Source organism: Mobula hypostoma, chromosome 28, assembly GCF_963921235.1.
Source record: "Mobula hypostoma chromosome 28, sMobHyp1.1, whole genome shotgun sequence".
Classification (NCBI taxonomy): Eukaryota; Metazoa; Chordata; class Chondrichthyes; order Myliobatiformes; family Myliobatidae; genus Mobula; species Mobula hypostoma.
The window spans coordinates 19,144,321-19,153,599 of record NC_086124.1 but is presented as its reverse complement, the minus strand read 5'-3'; the positions used below and the strand labels follow the sequence as shown (position 1 = coordinate 19,153,599).

Below are 9,279 nucleotides of genomic sequence, written 5' to 3'. Positions count from 1 at the left end.
GCCCTCTACCCCAACTGCGTTTCGTCCTGCCCTGGCCCTCCCGATCTTCCCAAGGCCATTCCCTCTGGGCAAACACGAGGAAATCTGCAAATGCTGGAAATACAAACAACACACACAAAATGCCGGTGAACTCAGCAGGCCAGGCAGCATCTATAGGAAGAGGTACAGTCGAGGTTGGGTCTCGGCCCGAAACGTCGACTGTACCTCTTCCTATAGATGCTGCCTGGCCTGCTGCTTTCACCATTCCCTCTGGGGGTCAGTCCCTCCATCAACTCAGCTCTGACTCCCTTTGGTACAGCACAGAGGTCCCAGGGCGACCCTGGCCACCATTAGTGGTAGAAGAGGATTCTTCTTCTTCCTCCTCCATTTCCAGCTGTTTAGACGCAACTAGGTGTATTACAGCCCTCCGCAGGATGTATAATTAATTATAGAACTTCAAGGAACTCAGATTCTCGAATACAACCTAGTCTCACGTATAAACTGAATGATAGACTCTTCAATCAGATGTTGATTCTCTTGATGGACAAACAAAGATTGAACAGAAAACCAAAATAAATTTAAGCCAGATAGCATCTTGAACAGCATGCTTCGTTCAAATTTGTATCGATCACCGCTCAGCAAAACATGCTGGACTGTCTCTGGACTACCACAGTCATTTAATCCAGTAGGATGTTTTCCTATTATCTTTAAATAATAGTTTAGTCCACAATGCCCCAACCTAAGTCTTGTTAATTTCACCATATTTCTACGACTTAAAAGGTAACAGTCTGAGACCTTTTTAACTAGTGGGTGACTAGAAAAATAATGCCTGCCCCTTAATTCATTTTTCCAATCCTCCTACCACTTCTTCGCTATACGTTTTTTAATCCTACCTCTCAATTCTGCTCTGCCTAGGCGAACTCTAATTTCTACTTGCCTGCTTTGTAAGGAAGACTTTGCAATGCCATCCACAATTTCATTTCCCTCCACCCCAGCAAGCCCAGGTATCCATGAAAATCTAACTGCACAACCCATCTTCCCTACTCTAAACAACACTAAGAGAATCTCAATAACAATGTCAGGACAAGCTTTTGATTTACTCCCTTTTATAACCTCTAAGGCAGCAGCAGAATCCAAACATATGATAACCCTACGTGGTCGAGAGTCTTCTATCCACCATAAGGCCCAGAGGATTGCTAATAATTCTGTTGCAAAGACAAAAACACCATCTGAAACCCGGTGACCAATCTTAACTCCAAGTTGAGACACATACATCCCAAATCCTGCCCTACTGCTCTCTGGGTCCACTGAGCATCAGTAAAAATCTTCAGATAAGATCCCCATTTATTATTTAAATATTCATTTGTGATCAACGCTGATGAAATTGCACTGCTTCCTTGAAGCTGAAAAAGGAGGAATAGGTCTACTTCTGGTTCTGGAAAGAACCAAAAAGGGATGGGTGGTAAGCAAATTTGGACAACTATGTCTTCCTCAGTCAGTTTCAATTTCACAGCCTAGTTATTAACGAAATCTAAAAATGGGTATCTTTTAATTTTACTTTGGCGCTCCGACTTCCCCTGCAAAAGACACTTTGATGGACAGCTGTGATTGAATCCATTTAGTTTTACCCAATACTGCAGGCCCAACTGAATTCGTCTTAAATGCAGGGCATTTCTCCCATCTCCGCACATAATGCCGGGACTGATGTTGTTCTAAAAGCTCCACAACAGAGTCTAAGTGCTTTGGACTAAACAGTGTCTAGTTTTCCAAGCACTGCCGTAGCAGCGGAAACATAAACAATACAACCATAATCCAGAACTGATCTAATCATAGCTAGATATATTAAATACATAGTTTCCCGCCCTGCTCCCCAGTCACATCCAGCAATACTTCTCATAACATTTAAAACTTTCTCACACTTTCCAATTGTTTTATCTATATGAACCCTCCAAGTAAGTCTTTCATCAAACCAGACACCTAAAAACTTGAATACCTTGACTCTTTCTAGTGGACAATCATATAGACACAATTCACAATCAGGAATCTTTCTTCTAAAGCCAAAAATTATGTACTTTGACTTAGAAGCAGAAATCCTGAAACCCCATTTATTAGCCCAGTTTTCAACTGATCTTAAAGCCTTTTGTACCGGCCTTAATATATACTTGATGTTTCTTCCTCTTTTCCATATTGCACCATCATCTGCAAACAATGATTTGCCATATCCTGTCCCTACCTTATCAAAGATATCATTTCTCATGACATTAAAAAGAACTGGACTAATGACACTTCCTTGAGGGGTACCATTACCTATTTTAACTGACTTGGAGCTTGTTCCACCTACTCTTACTTGAATTGTCCTTTCCTTAAGGAAATCTTTGATCAAATTAAACATTCTACCTCTAATTCCCGCATCATAGAGTTTAATTATTAAGCCATCCTTCCATAGTGAGTCATATGCTCTTTCAATATCTAAAAATACACTTAACCATTACTTCTCTATTTTGAAACACTTTTTTAATATCATGATCTAAAAGGGCAACAGATTCCATTGTTGATCTTCCAGTTCTAAAACCATTTTGATAGGCAGCAAAATGTCCCTTATTTTCCAAAAAATAAACAGGTCTGTTGGTGACCATTCGTTCCATAGTTTTACAAAGCACTGACGTTAAGGCTATAGGCCGATACGAACTAGGACTAGACGCGTCCTTACCTGGCTTTAAAACTGGAACTACCACTGCATGCTTCCATTCTACTGGTAATTTTCCTTCTTTCCACACTGAGTTAAACAATGCTAGAATTTCTATTAATACAGAGTCATCTAAATGCTTAAGCAATGCATAACACAGTCCATCCCTACCAGAAGTGTTTGAACCTGATTGGACAGCTTCCTGCAATTCCTGAAGGCAGAAAAACAAATTTATGGAGCTATTATCATCCAAACTCCTGTCCAATTTCCAACTTTTCTTTAACATAATTTCCTTTCTCAAATCACCTAACTCTCCAGAACTGTGTAATGCCTGGAACACCTCTACAAACATATCAGCCTTTTCCTTATTGGTTACAGCTTCAATATCTCCATCCAGCAAAGCTGGGATAGATGGTTTCCAATATATCCCTGACATTCTGTGAATGATCGTCCATAGCTGCTTTATAGGTGTCTCAGGGCCAAAAATCTTCTCCAACTATCCCTCTTTGCATTTTTACTGACTCTCCTTGCTACTGCTCTTTCCTTTTTCTACTCCATAACATTATCTAACACTGGGTACTTTCTTAATTTCCTGTAAGGTCTATTTCTGTTTCTTATTGCTATATCACAATTTTTATTCCACCATGGAACTAATGCTCAAGCCTTAAGTACATTCCGTAACGGAATAGTCAACTGAGCAACTTTATGAATTATAGAACAGAGGGATTCATTCCAATCGTCTATGGAGCCCTCGCTATTAATCTCTTCTATTATATCCACAGCTTTCTCCTGGTACTCATCCCAATGGGCCAAAGAAAAATTATACCTAGCAGACCACTCCTCAACTTCTACTAACAAATTTCTACCAAATTGACATAATATAGGATAGAGATCACTTCCTAGTGTGTACCTGTCCATAACATCCCATTCCCCAACCCTACCTAAGTTTGAGAAAGTGATAGATAAGTCTAAGTGACTACAAGTATTCTTTACAATATTAAATCTTGTAGGCCTTCCGTCATTTAGCAGAACCATGTTGTATTTATCTAGAAACTCCTCTATTACCACTCCATTACTATCTTTACTTTCACTACCCCATATAGGACTATGGACATTGAAATCTCCAACCCAGATTACTGGGGATCTTCCCTTATTCATAATTTCATCCAAATCTTGTAATATCATATTACCTGGATTATAAAAGTTAATCAAAGTTATTTGACCACGAGAGCTCCAAACCTCCACAGCCACAATTTCAAGGTTAGATTTAATATCAAGTCTTCTAAACTGGAGTCCAGTTTTTATGAAAGTTGCACACCCTCCACCAGATTTACCTGTTCTCTCAGCTCTCAAACTATCATATCCAGGGATCACAAAATCTAAATGAGGCTTTAACCATGTCTCCTGTATACAGATCAAATCAGGCTTGTCTTTAAACGTTCCAACAAATCTTTTTAATTTTTGACCATTTGCAGATGAACTTCTTGCATTCCATTGTAATATTAAAAACATCGAAATACTAATTATTGGCCTCTTCATCCACATAAAGCTCCTCCGTACTCTCTGATCCCGACAACTGGGAAGTATTCAGCGATTGTTTGTCTATCATGTACTCATGTAATTTATCTGGCAAAATATGTTTTATATCAAGGAATCTCTCTGCAGCTCCAACAACAACTTTTATCATATCCAATCTCTTGGCTGTAGTTTTAGCCCCGACCAGTACATCAACAACAAACACCAAAAAAGACTCCAGTCATCAACAACATGCCTGAAGGAACCATAGTTGGAGAACTCTGAATGAACTGACTCCCCATCATTCCAATCTTTTCTTTACTTATCCTTTGCTCTCTATCAGCTTTCTTTACTGCTTCAGCATATGATATTTTTTGTTGGATACTAACATCCTGAACCTGCTTTGCCTTACTAAAATACTCACATCCTCTGAACGCCACTGTATGGTTCCCTCCACAGTTACCGCATTTAGGCACCGCTGCCTTACATGCTTTAATATCATGATCCTCTCCACATTTTATACATCTTCTTTTACCTCGACATGAACCACAACATGTCCAAATCTCTGGGAATCATAACGGCGTAAGGGAGGCCTAATGTATTCTCTAACTTGATAAGACATGCACCCAAGATAGACTCTAGTTGGAAGAACATCACCTGCAAAACCCAGAACAGGGGAATCCCAATTACCACTTTCTCTCAATTTTAATCGTTTGGCTTCAATCACTCGACCACCTCTAATATTGTCCAAAATTTCCTTTTCAGTCATGCCAGACCAAATACCATACACTACCCCCTTAACTCTCTTCCTTTCTTTCAGAGTAATACACTCCACTTTCACAACCAATTTTCCCACCATTTTAGCACTGTTATATTGGTCAATATCTTTGCAACAAATTTTCAGCAATCCATTAGACAAAATCTTGGCCTGGAATCTTTTACCTATTTGGTTCTCTAATACTGCTGGCCACTTTCAAAGGATTAAGGGTTCGAAATCCTCCTTCTCCTTCCTGCTGACCTTTAATTTTATACAGAACTATAAATTCCTCCAATTCACACATTATCCTCGATTTGTTGTCCCCCATTACTTCAGGTCTTTCACTTGATGCACCCCTTTTTTGGCTACCCTTACTTCTGGAGTATTCCATGATCTCCCCCTCCTTACTCCCTTCTCCCTCCCCTTCCTCCCTCCTCCCTCCCTTCCTCCCCCCTCCCTACCTCCATCCTTCTCCCTCCCCCTCCCTTCTCCCTCCCCTCCCTCCCTCCTCCCTCCTCCCTTCCTCCCTCCTCCCTTCCCCCTCCCTTCTCTTCTCCCTCCCTCCTCCCCTCCCTTCTCCCTTCTTCCTCCCCTACCTCCCTTCTTTCTCCCTCCCTCCTCCCTTCCTCCCTCCTCCCTCCTTCCTTCTCCTCCCTCCTTCCTTCTCCCTCCCTCCTCCCTTCTCCCCCCTCCCCTCTCCTCTCCCCACTCCCCCCTCCTCCCCCTTCCCCTCCCCCTCCCCCTTCCGCTCCTCCCCCCTCTCTCCTCCCCCCTCTCCCTCTCCCCCCTCTCCCCTCCCCCCCTCCTCCCCCCTCCCCCTCTCCTCCCCCCTCCTCTCCCCCTCCCCCCTCTCCCCTCCCCCTCCCCCCTCCTCCCCCCTCTCCACCTCCCCCTCTCCCCCTCCCCCTCTCCCCTCTCCCCCTCCTCTCTTCCCCCTTCCCCTCCTCTCCTCCCCCTCCTCCTCCCCCTCCTCCTCCCCCCTCCTCCCCTCTCCCCCTCCCCTCCCCCTCCCTCCCACCCTCTCCCCTCCCTCCCCCCTCCCCCCTCCCCTCCCTCCTCCCCCTCCCTCCCCCCTCACTCCTCCCCTCCTCCCTCCCCCCTCACTCCTCCCCTCCTCCCTCCCCCCTCACTCCTCCCCTCCCCCCTCACTCCTCCCCCCTCCTCCCCTCCTCTTCCCCCCTCCTCCCTCCTCCCTCCTCCCCCTCCCTCCTCCCCCCTCCTCCCCCCTCCTCCCTCCTCCCTCCTCCCCCTCCCTCCTCCCCCCTCCTCCCCCCTCCCCTCCTCCCCCTCCTCCCCCCTCCCCTCCTCCCCCTCCCCCCTCCTAACCTCCTCCTCCCCCTCCTCCCCTCCTCCTCCCCCCCCCTCCCTCCTCCCCCCTCCCCCCTCCTCCCCCCCTCCCCCCTCCCCCCTCCCCCTCCCCCTCCCCCTCCCCCTCCCCCCTCCCCCTCCCCCTCCCCCCTCCCCCCTCCTCCTCCCCCCTCCCCCCTCCTCCTCCCCCTCCCCCCTCCCCCCTCCTCCTCCATCCCCCTCCTCCTCCCTCCTCCTCCTCCCTCCTCCTCCTCCCTCCCTCCTCCCCCCTCCCTCCTCCTCCCCCTCCCTCCTCCTCCCCCCCTCCTCCTCCCTCCCCCCTCCTCCTCCCTCCCCCTCCCCCTCCTCCTCCCTCCCCCCTCCCCCCTCCTCCTCCCTCCCCCTCCCCCCTCCTCCTCCCTCCCCCCTCCCCCTCCTCCTCCCTCCCCCCTCCCCCCTCCTCCTCCCTCCCCCCTCCTCCTCCCTCCCCCTCCTCCTCCCTCCTCCTCCTCCTCCCCCTCCTCCTCCCCCCTCCTCCTCCCTCCTCCTCCCCCCTCCTCCTCCCTCCTCCTCCCCCCCTCCTACTCCCTCCTCCCCCCTCCTCCTCCCCCACCCTCCTCCTCCCTCCTCCTCCCCCTCCCTCCTCCTCCCCCTCCCTCCTCCTCCTCCCCCTCCCCTCCCTCCTCCTCCTCCCCCTCCCCTCCCTCCTCCTCCCCCTCCCCTCCCCCTCCCCTCCCTCCTCCCCCTCCCCTCCCTCCTCCCCCCTCCTCCTCCCTCCCCCCTCCTCCTCCCTCCCCCCTCCCCCCTCCTCCTCCCTCCCCCCTCCTCCTCCCTCCCCCCTCCTCCCTCCTCCCCTCCCCCTCCCCTCTCCCTCCTCCCCTCTCCCTCCTCCCCTCTCCTCCCCTCCCCCTCCTCCCCTCTCCCTCCCCCCTCCCCTCCCCCCTCCCCCTCCTCCCCTCCCCCTCCCCCCTCTCCTCCCCTCCCCCTCCTCCCCTCCCCCTCCTCCCCTCCTCCTCCTCCTCCCCCTCCTCCCCTCCCCCTCCTCCCCTCCCCCCCTCCCCCTCCTCCCCTCCCCCCTCCCCCTCCTCCCCTCCCCCCTCCCCCTCCTCCCCCCCCCTCCCCCTCCTCCCCTCCCCCTCCTCCCCTCCTCCCCCTCCCCCCTCCTCCCCTCCTCCCCTCCCCCCTCCCCCCTCCCCCTCCTCCCCTCCCCTCTCCCCCTCCTCCCCTCCCCTCTCCCCTCCTCCCCCTCCCCCTCCTCCCCCCTCCCCCTCCTCCCCCTCCCCCTCCTCCCCTCCCCCTCCTCCCCTCCTCCCCTCCCCTCCTCCCCTCCCCCCTCCCCCCTCCCCTCCCCCTCTCCCCTCCTCCCCTCCCCCTCCCCTCCCCCCCTCCCCCCTCCCCCTCCCCTCCCCTCCCCTCTCCCCCTCCCCTCCCCCTCCCCTCCCCCTCCCCTCTCCCCCTCCCCCCTCCCCCTCCTCCCCCCTCCCCCCTCCCCTCCTCCCCCCTCCCCCTCCCCTCCTCCCCCCTCCCCCCTCCCCTCCTCCCCCCTCCCCCCTCCCCTCCTCCCCCCCCCCCCTCCCCTCCTCCCCCCCCCCCCCTCCCCTACCCCCCTCCCCCTCCTCCCCTACCCCCCTCCCCCTCCTCCCCTACCCCCCTCCCCCTCCTCCCCTCCCCCTCCTCCCCTCCCCCTCCTCCTCCTCCCCTCCCCCTCCTCCTCCCCCCTCCCCTCCTCCCCCCTCCCCCTCCTCCCCCCTCCCCCTCCTCCCCCCCCCCCCCCCCCCCCCTCCCCCTCCTCCCCCTCCCCCCTCCCCCTCCCCCCCCCCCCCCCTCCCCCTCCCCCCTCCCCCTCCCCCCCTCCCCCTCCTCCCCCTCCCCCCCTCCTCCCCTACCCCCCTCCCCCTCCCCCCTCCCCCCTCCCCCTCCTCCCCTACCCCCCTCCCCCTCCTCCCCTCCCCCTCCTCCCCTCCCCCTCCTCCTCCTCCCCTCCCCCTCCTCCTCCCCCCTCCCCTCCTCCCCCCCCTCCCCCTCCTCCCCCCCCTCCCCCTCCTCCCCCCCTCCCCCCCCCCCCCCCCCCCCCTCCCTCCCCCTCCCCCCCTCCCCCCCTCCCCCTCCCCCCTCCCCCTCCTCCCCCTCCCCCCCCTCCCCCCCCCCCTCCCCCTCCTCCCCCTCCTCCCCCTCCTCCCCCCCCCCCCCCTCCCCCTCCTCCCCCTCCTCCCCCTCCTCCCCCCCCTCCCCCTCCTCCCCCTCCTCCCCCTCCTCCCCCTCCTCCCCCCTACAAGCAAACCCTTTCCAAACTACTAGGTTCCTCCATACCAAAGTCCCCACCCACTCAATCCCCTAGAAAAGGATTGGTCCGTTGGATCGCAGAAGTACGGGGTGAGGGACTCTCATTGGTCATAGGAATGACTCGCGGACGTGAAACTCTGTCTCTTATTGGTCCTGTGTTCGGAGGAATGCGCCTCTCATTGGATCGCTGTTGAGAACAGAGACATTCCGAATGTGGGGTTGGTGCCGGCTTTCCGTTGGACAGTGAAGTAAGCTCGCGCATGGACCAGACCGGGGACAATCGTTCATTGGGTGAGAGAAGGCACCCCTGCGCCCTCCGTTCCAATTAGAGGCAAGATTATGTGAGCGTCCTCGTGATTGACGGAGCATAGAGAGCTTCCATTGGTTGTTAATGGTCACTTCCGCCGTTAGGGGATGGGACGGGAGGAGGGGGCGGGGCTTCCTCTTTGGTTGCTGCGCCGCCATTTTGTCAATCGGCTGAAGAGTGAACGGCCGGAGCGAGGGAAGGAGGAAAGGGAAAAAGGAGAGGGAAAACAGAACAGGGAGACAAGGAAGGAAGACAGGCAGATATAGAACGAGAGAAGTGAAAAAGGAAGGGGTGCAAATCAAGAACAGAAAGAGAGGGTGAAGAAAGGAAGGGAAAGTGGGGGAGGGGAAAGGGGATTGGAAGGGAAAGTGGTGAAGATAGGAAGGGGGGAGAGGGTTAGAGAGAGTAAGGAGGGTGAGAGGTGGGGAGGACGAGGGAGGTAGTGAAAGGAAGAGGGAGAAAAAT

At 53.5% G+C, this 9,279-nt stretch overlaps 1 pseudogene; it reads left to right on the top strand.

The window, feature by feature from the left end:
- The first annotated feature begins 5,732 nt into the window (after nucleotides 1–5,732).
- Nucleotides 5,733–8,701, top strand: LOC134338737 (basic proline-rich protein-like; annotated as a pseudogene).
- The last annotated feature ends 578 nt before the right edge of the window (nucleotides 8,702–9,279 follow it).